General features: G+C 36.2%; 1 protein-coding gene across 2 annotated transcripts in view; it reads right to left on the bottom strand.

The window, feature by feature from the left end:
- Positions 1–17,549, bottom strand: part of Hs3st-A (Heparan sulfate 3-O sulfotransferase-A) — a 202,767-nt gene that overhangs the window by 70,486 nt on the left and 114,732 nt on the right. The window contains exon 1 of one of the 2 annotated variants that reach the window (XM_074175540.1): positions 11,148–11,170. The exons of the other annotated variant lie outside the window; for it this stretch is intronic. The gene's annotated coding sequence lies outside the window, so the exon portion shown is untranslated. Of the gene's footprint in view, positions 1–11,147; positions 11,171–17,549 lie in introns of those variants that run through there. 2 annotated transcript variants of the gene reach the window in all.

Consider the following 17,549-nt stretch of genomic DNA (forward strand, 5'->3'; position numbering starts at 1 on the left):
GGTTCCCTAGAACCCACTTCCTCTCGTTCCTTTCATACGCCCAACCTATGCCCATTCTGCCATCCTCCATTTTCATTCAGGCGTCCACTTACACTTCAGTCATTCCCTCGTCCCGCGTCTCAGTTGCCAATTGCTCCTCCTGGAGCATTGATCCTAATTTCTGGATGAACGAGAACGTAAAAAAACAAAATTGTCGAATTTGGGACGATACCAATCCACATGAGATCCAAAGGTGTCCAATGCATTCCAAAAAAGTCACTGTTTAGGCTGGCGGCGTCATCGGTCCATATTTTTTTAAAAACGACGTTGGCCAGGCCATCAGTGTCAACGGCGAGCACTATAGATCGATGATAACCAACTTCTTTTAGCCTGAATTGGATGTCCTGGACACCAAAGACATGCCCATGCCATTGGTCAAGTACAGCCTGTTTTATGCGTCAGTCATGTGCCAGGAAAGCCGTGGCGAAGATTTGAACGATGATATATTCAACACATGATTGCATCAATATATGTTACATACATACTGAGATGCTGTAATCGATGAGTTTACAGAAACATAGTATATGGTGAGTGATATTCAGTTCATTATGATACCTGAATTTTGAAATCGAACCACTCAGTCTCCAATATTTTGTGCCAAACTTTTGACAGTGAGGTTGACTCCCCTTAAAGGTTGAGGAGTCAGCTATACAGGGTGTAACTAAGTAAGTGTAAAACATTCAAGGAGGTGATTCCTCATCGAAAAAAAGATATGATCTTTCATATAAAGAACCTTCATTGGAGCATCCCTTGTCAAAAGTTACAATATTGAAATTGACCTGACGTTTTGTACTATCAAAAAGACACTCAGCCAGAAATTTATTTGGTTTACCCCATAGCTATAAGGGGTGGAAAACGCAACCCCTAAAATTTATTTCCAATGTAACTTTCTGTCTTATTTGTTTACCATTCAAAAATATATTTCCGATAGCCTGTTTCATTCTAAACAAAAATGTCTTCTGGGTTTTTTGCCCAAAATGAACCAGTTCGCAGCAAAAACTTATTTTTGGAACACCTACTGAGATACATCGTCATAAATGCGAAAATACGAAACTAATCTATCTAGTAGGTCGCTATTAGCGACAGTGACAATTGAATTGGTATGACGCTGTCAGTTTGTGAATTTTTGAAATTGAATTAATACTAATTGTATGTTGTTGTTCTGTTTTTAATTTGTTACTTTAATAATTCACTCATTATTGAAATGGCATACACAAATGAGGAAATGGCTGATATGCATTACGTTTACGGTCTGTCGCAGGGGAATGGGTTAGAAGCTTCTAGAAGATATGCTGAAATGTATCCTCAACGGCAGCATTCTTCACATAGAATATTTGCTCGACTTCATCAACGATTACGAGAATATGGTTCATTCGACAAAAGAACGCAGGATTGTGGTCGCCATCGAGAAGTACGAATACCACAGCTTGAGGAAGCAGTACTTTATTTCATTGAAGAACAACCTACTGCCAGTACTAGAGAGATTGCTTTTCAGCTAAATGTTGATCATATGACGGTATTTCGAATTTTAAAGGAACAACTCTTATACCCTTACCATCTGCAACGAGTACAGGCACTGTTACCGCGAGAATTTCCAAACCATCTTGAATTTTGCAATAAGATGCTGGAAATGATTAGAAGAAATTGTGACTTTCTGAAGACAACATTTTTTTTAACAGATTTTAAACATATTTTTTTTAAACAGAACAGTTTTCTCTCAACGTGTGCGTCAGAAGGGATATGTTTCTTATGTATGATGGGGCTCCCGCCCATTTTAGTGAAGTAGCACGTCAGCATTTAACTGAAACATATGCAAATCAGTGGATAGGTCGAGGAGGACCACAGAATTGGCCCGCTAGATCCCCGATCTCAATCCTCTTGATTTATCTATTTTCAAATGGTAAACAAATAATAAGATTGTAAGTAATATTGAAAATAAATTTTAGGGGTTGCGTTTTCTACCCCTTACAACCATGAGGTAAACCAAATAAATTTCTGGCTGAGTGTCTTTTTGGTAGTACAAAACGTCAGGTTAATTTCAATATTGTAACTTTTTTAGTGCTTGTGAAAAAAATTGTCATACAAATTTCATGTACCCCCTTTAAGGGGCTGTATCTTAACAAGGGATGCTCCAATGGGGTTTCTTTATATGAAAGATCCTATCTTTTTTTCGATGAGGAATCACCTTCTTAAATGTTTTACACTTATTCAGTTACACCCTGTATTTTTACAGAAATTGTGTCTTGTCTCGAAGATTAGTTTGTTGAGCCTGATTCAAAGGCACCCTCGAAATGAACCAAAAAACTGCATTCCGATATCAAATGGATCATATTTTATTCCTAGACGAATGCGACAAATCATCACATGTACTTCCTACTGTATGAATTGCTCATCACTGGTTGATTGCTGAATTGCTGTTGATTAATGTTCAATTATGGAGTAATTATTGATTACCCCTTGTATCCTGAACCAGATTTGGTAATGTAACCCTCTATTGTCGTATTTCAATGTACTCCAACAATGCTCAGTCATCCCAAATGGGGTGGGTGTGTGGGTATTTATTCAAAGTGTACTCCAATCCAACCAAATTTTCCCCTAATGTCGGATGTGGCGTAAATCAGGATGTAGGTGTGGAGTTTGGAGGAAATCCGATTGATGTTCAGATGAGTGAACCGTACAAGTTATTTCTGTCATTCATTGAATCAGCAGTCAGGAGCTTTCATGAATGGGGTGTTCACTCATCTCAAGAAATGAATCAAGTGAGAATGGTGTCATGTGTAAATAAAGCCTCTTTCCTCTTCCATTCAGACTTTTCCATTATCTTATAAAATTAATTCATTTTGAGATTTCTCTTCATGGACATTATAGGAGAGGCACTTATAATAATACCAGAGGCAATACTTATGGAAGCAAAGGCTTTATGGAGGGATCTTCTTTCGACATACAGGGTGTTTCAAATCTACTGTCTACTGTATCGTGATCAAAGGAAGATCACGATCTCAGTTGAAGTGTTCGACTTTGTTGAGTACCGTGAAAAAAAAGATGGAATGTTCACAGTTCAACATACATAATATTGGGATGAGAATTTCAATGATAATCAGGTAAAACTGTTGGAGTTGGAAGTCATTATACTGTTCTTGTTGAACTAGATATAGTATATCTCTTCGAAGATAAATTACCGTCTTGGTTCTCATAACCAGTAAAAAAAGAAAAAGATGATACTCTGAAGAAGGTAATTCAGCTTTGGAGTACTAAACAAACATCAAAGATGGTTTATCGTTGATGGGTCACAGGAGGGGAAGCAAAAGTATGTAAGTACTCATGACTAGATAGGAACTGGAGAAACGGTTTCAACAGGAAGGTGATAAATGGTTGTTATAAGCATCAAAAACTTTATTATAGCTCCTAGATATAATAAAAAATGCATATATCTCGAATTGAAATGGTTTCAACGAATTTTATGATGAAACTCATTCACCTAATAAGATATATAAAATTTGAATCACAAAATGGTGCATAATCATAGATCAGATACATCTGACTGGAGAAGATATTGTTGTAAATCATTTCCTATAGAAAATAACGCTGGCCGCCACTGGTAGCCATAAACCAATTGTGACGTAGCTGAGAGCGCGCGAATTTACGATGTGCACTGCCGCTCGAGATGTGCACTGCAGCGGCGAGAATAATGCTACCGACTTCGATGGAATTCCGGCGAATTTTCTACCGCATTCGATTACGATATATAAACGCCAGCCACGAGTATATCGACACAGTCAAATGGAAGTTACAGTGCGGTACGCGAAGTGATTCAGTAAGGCGATAGACATTAGAATAATAGTTGAAGTATTTGTTGTATTTGAAGTGATATAAAGTTAACTTCGATCAATGGTCAACCCACGGAGGAAAACGTAACAGTATTGACCGTTACTTGATGGGAATACATGATGGATTCAATTTACAATTGGTTGTGGAATTTCCACTGGATACTTTAGAAAACAGCAACATTCCCAACACAAGTTTTGCTATACAACTTTTTTTTTCTTGAATATTGTCGTGTTTTCAATTTCAAATGAGGATTTGTTATACAATATTCAGTCAGATTTTTCTGCATTCTGAGACCAGTTCTGAACATAAAAATCCATCAACAGGAGCACAAATCGGATCACAAATCGATAATTTCTACCGCCTCAATCAAAACTGGCTATATAACAAACCTTCACGATTCACAGATAACCAAACAACCCCAAATTAATCACCACGTTCCACGTTCGTCGAGGGCGAGTTGATTTATCTTGGATCCTCGACCTAACCCTGACATAGATCCTATTTCCTGAACTACAAATTGCCAGGATAAATTCTCCTGAAAAAAATCGCTAACGACTCGCATTAAAATTTCCAACCACAAAAACCATCACCGTAAAAAGTAATTGGCCACTGAAAATTCACACACGAATCCGTGACACGACACAGGACGTATTTGCGCTTTTTACATCGCCCTGGCGGTTGCGTGGTTTTGAATTATCTGTGATGTTCGAACTGGAAGGCGGTGTTGCCAGTTTTTCCTTCACCAAATGGTAGAACTTTGCTGGTGTTCCTCAAGGAGATGTTTGGTGTGGTTTTGAATTATCTGTGTTGTTCAAACTGGAAGGCGGTGTTGCCAGTTTTTCCTACACCAACTGGAGATGTTTTGTCGTTGGGTTCCTTTCTGTCAACTGTATTTTTTCGTCATTTTCTTTATATCATGTGCAAAGAACTGAACCTAGGAAGAAAGTACCTTTCCTGTACAAACATCAGAATCATCAAAGCAATGAATCCAGCCAACTTGGTTGTTGACATTATGTGAAGGAAAAAGATGAAGAAGTGGCACCAATCTCTGCTTTTCGTCAGAGAACAATAATATGTTGGTACTGAATAGTTTTGACATTGTATTTCCAGAGATGCCTCGTATTCATTTTCTTCTAGCGACTACAAACTTGTATCCAATACGTCAGTTCATTCTTTGTCATATAAAAACTAGAAAAGCATTGATGTAGATAAAACATAAATGAAAGCTTCAGATAGAATATACTGTATAGTACTAAATTGCTGAAGTATAGAATACTTCCATCAGATTTTGTTTCAAATTTGCATCTAAGGATGCAGGAGTTGAATTATAATCAACAGTCTAAAAAATACTAACAAAGATTGAAAGAAATCAGTCTCATTCTTGATGGTTCATTAGATAAAGTCTACTTGTGTTTTTTCTCAGTCAGTTCAAAGACTATGATGGAAAAAAACAATAATTTCAGGTGTCGCGGAAGATTTTGAACAGTACAAAATAGAAAAACATCTCTTGAACATGAATACTAATATATTTATATAGAAATTATGGTGGAGATCGCTTTGACTATACATTCAATATCTGCTTCAGTTGGACTATTTGAAATGATATTGATTTGAAATCAAGTATATCACAAATCTCCGTTCTAGTGTCGTCCAGAAATTTTGGAAAGAATATACACCAGTAAAATGTATCCTAGGACTTGTACCACAAACACCTCTGGAGAATATGCATACTTTGGAGATGTGACACAAAATTTCGAGATATCCAAGATGAACTTCTTGGAAATCTTTGGAGAAAATCCATGATTGAATATATTTTCATCCGATGAAAAAAATCTGAACCAGTTACAACCTACTGCCACCTTATGTAGACAATATTTCACAATATATTATCAGAATCAACCTTACCAAAAGTGGAATTTTTGATATTCAGATTCTTCAGTCATCTGAAGTATTTTGGGAAGTCCTAGACAGTTTGATACCCTTAAACCTCGATCGGATGCATTTAATAGAATTTTTGAATTTTTTCAACTCACTTATCTTCATAATTTCAGTTTTCAACTTTTTCATAGATTTCTTCAGATTTTAGATCTGTTAAAACTTTCACCATAATTTGCTGTTGTGCTTTTTCATTTTGTTTATTGGTTCACAGGCATGTATTTTGGAACTAGCGGTTAGAGTTTAGTTGTTATTGTTGTAGTTGTTGAATTTTGCTTGACCTGTTGCCCCACCTTACTCTTCAACTCTAAAATATATGGGTGGTTTTCATTCTATACAAAATGACCTCACAGATTTTCTGCTGCTTGGGAGTTAATGGGCTCATATATTCTTTCGTCCGTCTTTTTTCGTGCTACCCATCCCATCAATCTTGTTCCCCATACTGGTTTATACAGATCCTCCATTGTCATATTTCCTGAACATAATTTTGATTGTCGATATATTGCTTGGATTCAGTGCTTCACATAAGACATGACACGCTGTTGCTGACCTTTTTTCGTATTGTCTGCAGCTGACGTTTCTGTTAGACCTCTCTAATCCATTCAAATGACCTCCAAATGAGTAACTCTGTAACCAGTTTATTCCAGCTCTCGTCTTACCTTAACGAGTTTTCGTGCCTTCGTAAACTCTTGAATGCCATTCAATTCACAATACAAGATGAAGGAGGAATTAATTGAAAAGTTTCTTTATTATTGCTCTCGGTGTGGTTCTTAATACATCCAAAACGAAACTGGTTCGTTGATGAAGGTCACTTCAAAAGTTTGGATGGAGCCATAGAAGCAGATGAATATTTTCCCAATCTATGAAACACACGCAGCATTGATCCTAGTGGGTTGCTCTGTTAGATCACTCGAACATACGGTTGAGATTAGGATTCTTCGTTGGGAGAGACCTGTGGAGTATCAGCAGATTGTATTGCAGACTCATTCAGAATCTGGTTGAAACCATCTCTTATGGCAGAAGTTGCCAAATATTCCTTTCTTTCCTTCCTCAAAGTCTTGATTCCTATGTTTGAAACAACATTTGAAATACATTCGATATCAGGCAATGTATAGCAGATTTTTCCTCCAAGTTATACTTCTTCGAAGAATCCACCTCTACCGAGATTATGAGCAAACCACCCCTACTGGAAGTACATAAGATCTTCCCGAATACGAAAGACAAAACAACTCGTCCAATGTTGGCAACTATGCCATCGGCGTCAATTGATAAATTACAGAGCTGTCAGGCCTGGCGGTCGAGTACTACGTCATGCCACCGTTCAGGGTCATCAGGCAAAAGCTTCACTCCCGTAGTAAAGTAATACTCTACTTTATCGACCGCAACGGTAAGGCATACACGCTGCTGTAGGCTGTAATGTGGCTGGTTTGAGATATGGCGTTGTTTGTACGTGACGGTTGATGTTATGGGATATCAACAGAAAAGGGATAGTCTACAATTTCTCGAGAATGATGGATTGAAACTCTTCAGGATATGAATGGGGTACTGCGAACAATTACATTTCTCTCATGGAAAAACTATCAGGTATGAATTGTAATTTCTGTGATAGAGTTGGGAAAAACGGAACACTAGTAGAAACCCTAGGTTTAGGTGTTTACTTGAAATATTATTTTCTGTACTGGACCTTATTTTTGCTGGTGAAACGTAATTGATTGAAAACGATAACATCTCTTCTTAGGGAGACCCCACAACGCAGTCAACTTGAGGCTGAATCTATGGATATTAAAGATGGAAACGAGACTCTTCCAGGCGGTCAATTTCAAAGCCAAGCTTCAACACTAATTGCCAAACAAAATTCGTCTTGTGTCTTCTCCTTCAGTTTCCTCTGCAAGGTGGAGGCAGAGTGCTGCTGCTAGGCTGGACCAACCAGACTGGACAAGTTCAAGTTAGTAAAGGTGATGATATCTTCCTTCATCAAGGAGATATTCAATAGTTGATTCCTTTTCTTGGTGAAAGTTTCCGTCATCGATTCTTGATGATCTACTCCCTCTCTGATATTTCTTTCCTCCTTATATACATTCAATCCCCTATCTTCTCCACCTGCTCCGCTCTTTTTCGGGTATTTGCTTCACTCTCTGAACTTCTGTCAGAATACTGAACATCTCTCTTTTTCGTCATTCCCTTTTCCCTATCTGCAGGTTTTCCCTGTCTCTTCTTTCTCTTTCAATGAGCGCTCCCATACGATGAATCCTCTTTCCCTATGTGTAATCTTCAGAACAAGTTTTGGCCTGGGATACATATCTTCAAAATGGTGTGATTGATCGAAAAAAAATTATATCACTTGGATATCACTCGGTTTCGAGAAGTTTTTGGTCGTTTGCATTGAATTCACTAGAAAAATTACTTGACAGCCATAATAATGTGTCAGTAGTTACTGGATCACTGCGTTGAGTCGGTAATACTAACAAAGGCGGGTTGGCTATCCTTGTTCATCTTGCACTGCCTGAACCACTGTGTATGCTGTTTTTGGCGAGTGCTTTGGCTTGGGATGTGGGGGTTGAGCAAACTGGCCATCGGATGCCTGCTTCCACGTGGCCCCGCTGGATACGGCAATGACAGAACCATTTGTGGTTCTGTTATTTCCTAACTGAATGGCATCCCAATGATGGCTCAATCCTGAAGTGTGTGTATCCGTACCAAGAGGATGAATGACACTGAGCCTATCAGCTGTTCCTACGGAACCTTCGAGATACCAGGCGCCCTCTCGTCGTAGCATCGCCTTGTCACGGTAATGCGGGGCTCTGACGTGATTGACCTTCTTTCCCTAGCTACTCGTGGGACTTTTATGGACAGAGTGAACTCAAAAATTCTTTCTGACGCTGAGTCTACAGAGAAGATTGATGTCGAGCTTACGACTCCAACTGACCTTCCTGTTGATTTAGATCAGGAGCGAGAGCTTCCCAACTCTCCAACTCCTGATCCAATAACTGAACCTAAAAAAAAGGTTTGGTGTTGCAGCCAGAAGACGACTGAGTCGTCTCCTCAAGAGCGGGGTACCTTATGAAACTGCCTTGCACCAAATTCTTGAGCATCGTACGCAGAATCTGTCTCAAGTGGAGGAACGAAGCAGGTTAGCAAAAGTTTGGCGCTCAAGTGGTGATTCACCAAAACCAGAGATTACCGTTTGGTTTTCCGAATTCAGGGCGGAGTAATTCCTTCGAATCAAAAACATGGCAGGAAAGAGGAATTTACTAGACAAGCTAAAGATGGATAGAGTGTTAATCTAGAGGAAGATTGATATACACCAATATCTTGAAATAAAGAGGAGTGGCACAAGCTATCACGCGGTTTTGACATGAGATGCCAAATCTATGAGGTACAGGATCACAATTATTATTGTTAGGAGAATTTGAATATCCGTGATGAATATAATACCGCAGACTGACTTCTACAAAATATAAATGGAGAGGAGAAGTTACCTGTTGTTATGTACACATGAAAAGATATGGGAGCTGAAACTGGGCAAGATATATTGGCTTCACTCAATGGTGTTTTAAGCCATAATGGTATAAGAAAATTTGCTTGTTTGGGAATGACATGCACAATGAAGAATGTACCAACAGCAGCTTTGGTGACAATCTTCTATCAAGCTCCAATAATGAGGAGGGCAGGAATAGGCCTCTTCAAATGAAAAAACTCATTGGACTGAAAAAAATCAGATAAAATGGGAAAACAACCGATCATTGAACATTTCATTATCCAAAAGACCCTGAAGTACAATTTCAATATTAACTTTGTGGTTAAAAAACAGATAATTGAAAGATGAGCCATGACTTTTCTTTGTCTCAAAAAAAATATTTTCTGGGGTTTTCTTTTTCTCTATTTTGGTTTTCTTGTCTCTTCAGTTTCTCTTTCTTCTTCCGACAATCCCAGCTACTTATTTTTGAAGTTTCGATCTTCATCATTTTTGTTCCTGATTTTTTGGCTAAATTTTCATCCTTGCAGTTATTTTCTCACTATTCCTCGTTTCTTTGTCATCTACATCTCAATTATTCCTAGACTGAAGGTAATCTCTTGCTTGCACCCAAATTAGTGTTACTCCCAGATTTTTTTATTCATGATTTCAATGTATTGCAGAAATCAACAATTACAAATTTGATAGTTATACGTATATTTGTATATCATATAATGTTCAGAATAATTTTGTCAAAGTGTACATTTAACTCACTCTGCCATTGTAGAAAAACTTATCGATTGAAGAAACAAATTACTTTCTCTCTTTCCATTCGTCTACAATCGTTCATTATTCATGTAATTCTTAAATTAACATCGATATCAACTCGGGAAATTCTCCTCATTACCCCTTGTGTATTCTGTTATACATGAATGAAAAATTATTGATTGACTTTTACTTCCATTTGTTAATGTGAAGTTTGCATGTCCTGGTCAATAATTGAACGTTTGTGGTTTTAGTCTTTATTGAAGGCAGCAAATTTTTGCATCAGCAGTCATATTCCTTATAGGTATGTGTTGTAAATGTTAATTTACTGTTGTATGTTATACCAAGACGTTTTATCTCATGTACGCGATATTAAAGTATTGTTCACAGACAGTACATTAAGGTTGGCTTTTTCGTTGTAAATGATATTATTTTATATTTGTATACGTTGAGTTGTGGACGATTATTATTACACCAAAGTTTTATTACATCTAATTCATGTTGTACAGTGTAGACGTTGGCAGTCAGTAATGTCGTCGATTTTATAATAAAGTTTCAGGTCGTCTGCAAATAGGAATATTTGAAGAGGCTGCCAAGTCATTAATAAAAATTAAAAATAAAAGAGGTCCAAGATTAGAACCTTGCGTTACCCCAGATGTAACTACGTACTGAGCCGATTAGAAAGATTCATATTCGACGAATTGTTTTCTGTTAACTAGATATGATTCAATTAGAACAAGCAGTTGGTTAGAGAGTCCCAATTTTGTCAATTTGCTGAGAAGAACGTACCTAATGGTCTATTTGATTGAAGGCTTTTTGAACGTCTAAATAAACAACATCGACTTGTTTTTGCGTGTCCAGGTATGAATATACGTTCTATATATGATATTTTGGGTAAGTAATTGAGTATCCTTCAGGAAAATGTCTCCGAAGTATTGACTGAATATGATCTCCTCATTTCTATTACGTTCTGGTGTACATTTATGTCAAACGTTGAAATAATCAGTCACAACTGCTGTTACAGAAGTAACGTTCATCTTTAACTGGCATGTAAATTGAATTCTGGATGAATTTTATAACATGCCGTTAATGGGAAATTTCACTTTTTAGTACTACTTATACTCACTAAGTACTTGGTTCCGGATGAACATCACAGTATATAGTTACCTAGAAAAAAAAATTAAATGTCGGTAAAATATAAAAGACTGTTTCATGCATTCTATAACCGAATTGATTTAAAACGTGCCTATGTAGGTTACCAGAAAGACATTCACTTCTCACTGTAATCATAATTCAAAACTTTTCTGCTTTTTCAAGATATTTGGAAACAAAAATTTATTTGAGAATGATATACAATTAAATGATAGTGTACGAAATTCAAAGATCACAAAGGTGCGATTTAAATTGATATGTATCAAAACAATATGTTGAAAATATAAAAAATTAGGTAAAGCTATAAAATTTGACTCATCTCTAGGTAAATATAATGGGAATTTTGGATAAAGTGAAAGTAATTACTCCAATCGGTTCCAAACAAAAGATTATATTCCTTGATAGGAATAATAATAATAATAATAACTTTATTCACAACGTATACAGATTGGAGTACAATGAAAACAAAATATGTGAACAAAGTGGTTTGGCGATAAGTGCAGAGCTCTCTTGATGAGAATGAATATATGCATTTCTTGATATCCATAGTTTAGAGAGGATTTTCATAGATCATTGAATATTAGATTTTCAGAAAAAAAAATATCAAAGAGACTAAGTTCCATAATTGAATAACTTTCAACAGCAATTACGATATAGATATTATTCCATCCAAATACATGGATATCACGGTCACACTATATTTCCTGATTTTCAATAAAAATTCTTGAAGTTTTCTAGAGAAAAAATCCAGAATCTGTGAAAAGTAATCTATAAAAAAGTATTTTATCTATAAAAAAGTATAGATTACTTTTTATACATTCTGGATTTCAATACTTCACTGATTTTCCTGATTTTCTATAGAAATTCTCAAAGTTTTCTAGAGAAAAAATCCAGAATCTATAAAAAGTAATCTATAATAAAGTGAACAATGGATACTTTGGGATGATAATCCTATCGCCGATATACTTCTCATTAAAAATTGTGTGCAGTTGTGTGGTCTTTGAATCAAATATTGATGACTAGTTCAGTTTGATCAACATAATTTTACGAAATGAAGACTTCCATCATTTTGTATTGAACGAAAAAGTTTCCAAATAGTGTAGCTTCATTTGTAACATTGAAATTGTTATTCATTTACTTCGAAACAAAAATTAACTTCCCTGGTAGTGTTGTGGTCGGAAAGAGTGGGTAACTCTAAGTAATCGCGAACTAGTTAAACCAAAAGAAACTTCCTCTAAGTTGTATTTTTTCATCACACTCGAACTTCAAGGTTGTTTTTACCTTTGTGTTTATGGTGCCATTATTCAACATTTTATTTTATTTTTGCCATTTCCTCTATGCAGTATGGCAAGGAATGATCATTATCCAACTCAATTAACATTTCGCTTCATGGAAAAGTAAAATATCCTTATCGTTTCACAGTTGAATGGGATCTGAAGTAGTTTTTTCATGTATTATGAAAGCATAACATTTTATATTCTTGCTCGTTAGAGAATGTTTCAGAATGCCACGAATATACATGATGTTTTTCAATAAAATGCTGATATTCAAAATGTTTTGAGTCCCTTTTGGGACTAAAAACTCAATAGGAGCATGTCCTAGGGGTCTACTGGGGTGTTAAAGTTTCGAAGTTGAATATTTTTCAAAAATAATTTCATAAAACTCTGGATGATCATGATGTTGTACATCATGTACAGAAGATACTCAACTACTGTGCTTCACAGAATCATCCAGAGTTCAAAGTTAAGGATCTTCAGGACATATATACATATGGAAATTTTGTCTGGAAATGAGCCTAAAAATAACAACTTCGATGTTACTATGAAACATAGTGTAGATTCCACATTCAATGTTATTCATATTCATATTATCTGTTTAGATAATTCATCTGAAGTTTCTTGAATATAAATAGAAAATTGCGCTTTTCTTGATGAAAAACGTAATGGAAAAGATTTTGAGTGCGCCGTTCAAATATATTGAAAACCCAAGGAGAAGTAATAACTTCAACTCCGAATGAAACCTCTTCCAATCGCACATGCAAATGCACTTTCATCACGATTTTCAATTGATCGAGGATTGGTGCGCAGGGGTGGACTAGCCTTGATAGTCATATCTGTGAGTTCTGACTAAAACATCACCGTGTCTCTTCGAAAGTTTCACCAATTTCCAAAGAGTTCCATTGTGTTATATAACCATGAAGTCGAGTTTAATTATTGAATGGTCAATTATCATGGAACCTACGGGAAAAATCGAAGCAATACAGGCTGATTCACGGTGGATGGCACATTAGACGTTTCTGGTGAACCAGACAACGGATCACTCTGAAAATTTAATGGAGGGCATAATCGGATATTCTCTAGCCAACTAAAATATTTTCGACAATGCGGTGTTGCCGCTTCTATCAGAAAGCAGTAGCAACTTTGATTTTTCAAATGGAACACTCTGTATATAATATTATTTTTGGAATCTCCAACAATCGTCCGACAACTTTTCTTGATATTTCTCTATACCTATCTGTTACCGTTTTCGAAATAAAAATTAATTTCAATTTTTTTCTTCGAAAATCATGACTTCTAAAAATGCCGATATCTTTTAGTTAAGAAGTACTATGATATCGAAATCTGGTTTGGAGTTAGGTGATACTTGGACACTTCCCACACGTCAGCCTAATCTCCGTTACTTCAATACAGGGTGGTAAAAAAATACAGTTTTTTCGTTTGCTTGAAAAAGTTGCTGAAATTTGATTATTTTGAATGGAACACCCTGTATATTATTGAAAATTCGAAAAGCTGCTGAAATTTGCTTTCTTTCTATGTATATCATACCTATACCTAACTAGTCAAGTTTCGGACTTATGAACATTTATTTGTGAAAATGTCCCTTCAGAATGGTATTTCCATTCGGTATTTGGTAAGCAGGCCATGATTACTATTTGACAGTAGTGTTGTGACATTCTCCTAATAATATCGACATTTTCGTCACTTCAGAAGTTGCAAATACCTTCAAAACGATGGAACAAAACTATTCAAACGAAGTTCTTATGAATTTGTTTATTATTTTTGGACAGTGTGACAAAATTATCAGCAGAACATGTAGAAAGTTCAATGAAATGTATCCGAATCTACAGCCAATGAACCTCAAAAAATTTATACGAATTCAGAACAATTTCAATATGTTTGGATAAACTTTAAAAAAGCACCAAGAAACTTGAAATTGGAAATATTGATATGAATAATTATAAAAAAGTAAATTAATCATGTGGAATACTTCAAAATATGTTCGAATCGCTGGCCGTTCACTTCCAAGCACTTTAAAATGCGGGTGTTGACTGCTTTCGTGGTGGCAGATCTGATTTCATTGGGATCCAAATCTTCAAATGTTTGGGCAATCCTTTCTAACAATTCATCTCTCGAACGCACGGGTATTTTGTAAACTTTTTCTTTAAACATTCCCCACAAATAAAAATCTAATGGATTAAGATCGGGTGATTTCGCTGGCCAATTCCATGGTCCCAAGCGCCTCATCCACCGATCGTCAAATAGTCTATCCAGTTCTGCGCTCACTTCTCTTGTGCAATGTGCAGGAGCTCCGTCTAGTTGGTACCAACAGTTTCGATAATCTTCGAGTGGCAGATTATCCACGAAACTGTCTACAGTATCCTCCAAAATATTCAGGTAGCTTCTGGATGTTAATGACTCCTCGTATATCACGTACCTCAATTTGTTGTCCATCAACCTGCAGAAGACATTAAAACTAAATTTTTTTTGAAATCCGGCTTCTTTTGTGACGTGAGGATTTTCACTGGACCAATAATGACGATTTTTTCTATTGAAAATCCCTTCTCTCGAAAATTTCGATTCATCAGTCCAAATAATTTAATTTAAAAAAAGTGGATCTTCTTGAATGCATGTCAACAACATTTCACAAAATTCTACTCTCTGTTGAGGATCTTGAGGCTTCATTGCTTGAATTTTGGTGAATTTATAATCATGCATTTTATGTCTTCGCAAGATTCTTTGAACCGATGAATATTTTATACCCAAATCTTCTTCAGCACTTCTTATCGATGACTCGGGAAATGCGTGAAAATATGCTAAGACATTAATCTGGTTGTCTTCGAAAGTTACGGGTCGAGGCAAGTTTCTTGGTACTTTTAAAGTTGATCCAAATGCATTTAAATTGTTCTGAATTCCTATAAATTTCTTGAGGTTCATTGGCGGTAGATCGGATACATTTCATTGAACTTTCTACATGTTCTGCTGATAATTTTGTCACACTGTCCAAAAATAATAAACAAATTCATAAGAACTTCGTTTGAATAGTTTTGTTCCATCGTTTTGAAGGTATTTGCAACTTCTGAAGTGACGAAAATGTCGATATTATAAGGAGAATGTCACAACGCTACTGTCAAATAGTAATCATGGCCTGCTTACCAAATACCGAATGGAAATACCATTCTGAAGGGACATTTTCACAAATAAATGTTCATAAGTCCGAAACTTGACTAGTTAGGTATAGGTATGATGCATAGAAAGAAAGCAAATTTCAGCAGCTTTCCGAATTTTCAATAATATACAGGGTGTTCCATTTAAAATAATCAAATTTCAGCAACTTTTTCAAGCAAACGAAAAAACTGTATTTTTTTACCACCCTGTATTGAAGTAACGGAGATTAGGCTGACGTGTGGGAAGTGTCCAAGTATCACCTAACTCCAAACCAAATTTCGATATCATAGTACTTCTTAACTGAAAGATATCGGCATTTTTAGAAGTCATGATTTTCGAAGAAAAAAATTGAAATTAATTTTTATTTCGAAAACGGTAACAGATAGGTATAGAGAAATATCAAGAAAAGTTGTCGGGCAATTGTTGGAGATTCCAAAAATAATATTATATACAGAGTGTTCCATTTGAAAAATCAAAGTTGCTACTGCTTTCTAATAGAAGCGGCAACACCGCATTGTCGAAAATATTTTAGTTGGCTAGAGAATGTCCGAATATGCCCTCCATTAAATTTTCAAAGTGATCCGTTGTCTGGTTCACCAGAAACGTCTAATGTGCCATCCACCGTGAATCAGCCTGTATAATTGAGACATATTCCTCATTCCTTCGAACTCTCCTTTCATTCTCAGATAATGGGCGAGTCCGTACCCGATTTCTTAGTGTTGCATGTATGTAAATTCCGAAATATATTTCGCCTGAGTTGTGAATAAATGAAAACATGTAACGTGAAATTTCAAATTCGTTTTCTCAGCTGTAACACGACACTGCAATTTTCAATCTCGCCGATAGATGAAAGGGGTTGATTAGACTGAGGTGGAAAGTTAGTTTCCGTCATTTATATAAACGCAAATCCCCTGGAAATTGAATTCACAACTAGGTCAATCAACAGGAAGTTTCATCAGGTAATATGTTGCTGATCGCTAGTTGAATAATGATGAAACAGGACAAAGTAGAGTTGCCTGAATTATAAAGGTTTTTACAGGATACTGCTGGAGAAATTTCTTTCTTGGGAAATATGTCGGTTTTTTTCAAACATTGACAATATTCACCTCGTTAGTTTCGATACGATAAGAATAAGGATTCTAAATGATAATAACCATTATCTATATTATGGTTGGTACAAATGTTCTACTTTGTTGATGAAAATGTTTTTCCCATAGAAATAAACCATGGTTGATATCATGAAAAATATAGATGAATACTGCTTTTTCGGAAAAACAGTATCAGCCTTCTTAGGAGATGCAACAACTATTGAACCAGTGGATAACAATAACCTGGTTTTTTCACTTTTTTTAGATCTATCAAAAGCATTCGATACTGTTTCTTCCAACTTTCTATTGAAAAAATTACTAGTAATGGGCTTTTCCAATAATGTGTTGTGTTGGATAGAATCGTACATGGAAAACCCGTAGTTTGGTGGTTAAATATAATGGAATTACGTCAGTTCCTTATGATGTGAAACTAGGTGTTCCACAAGGGTCTGTTCTGGGCCCATTGTTATTCTTGACTTTTATCAATGACTTGCCTGGTCAGTCGGTAGCCAAGCGGTACGGCGTGGGTGCTTTGTTCACTCACTCGAATTGACTGCCGTGTTGGTCGGTGGTTCAAGCCCTAGTCTGAACGATCGATCTTCACTTGCTATCGTCCAACCCGTGTTAGGAATCACACGTTGAAAGGTAAGACCTCGTTAATCCTTAGCTCGCACAAGTTTCGACTTCTGAGGGTTGCCGTTCGTAGGGGTGCGACAGCTGGTTGATGGAAAAACAGATTTTAAACAGAAATTCACATAACTATGCACGCTGACGATACTACAATCACTGTTTCTGGAAAAAATGAGAATGAATTATCGATGAAAATTAATTTAGTTATGGACG

Source organism: Leptinotarsa decemlineata, unplaced genomic scaffold (genome assembly GCF_025532065.1).
Source record: "Leptinotarsa decemlineata unplaced genomic scaffold, Ldec_3_MD MMD2_tig00001064_RagTag_RagTag, whole genome shotgun sequence".
NCBI lineage: Eukaryota > Metazoa > Arthropoda > Insecta > Coleoptera > Chrysomelidae > Leptinotarsa > Leptinotarsa decemlineata.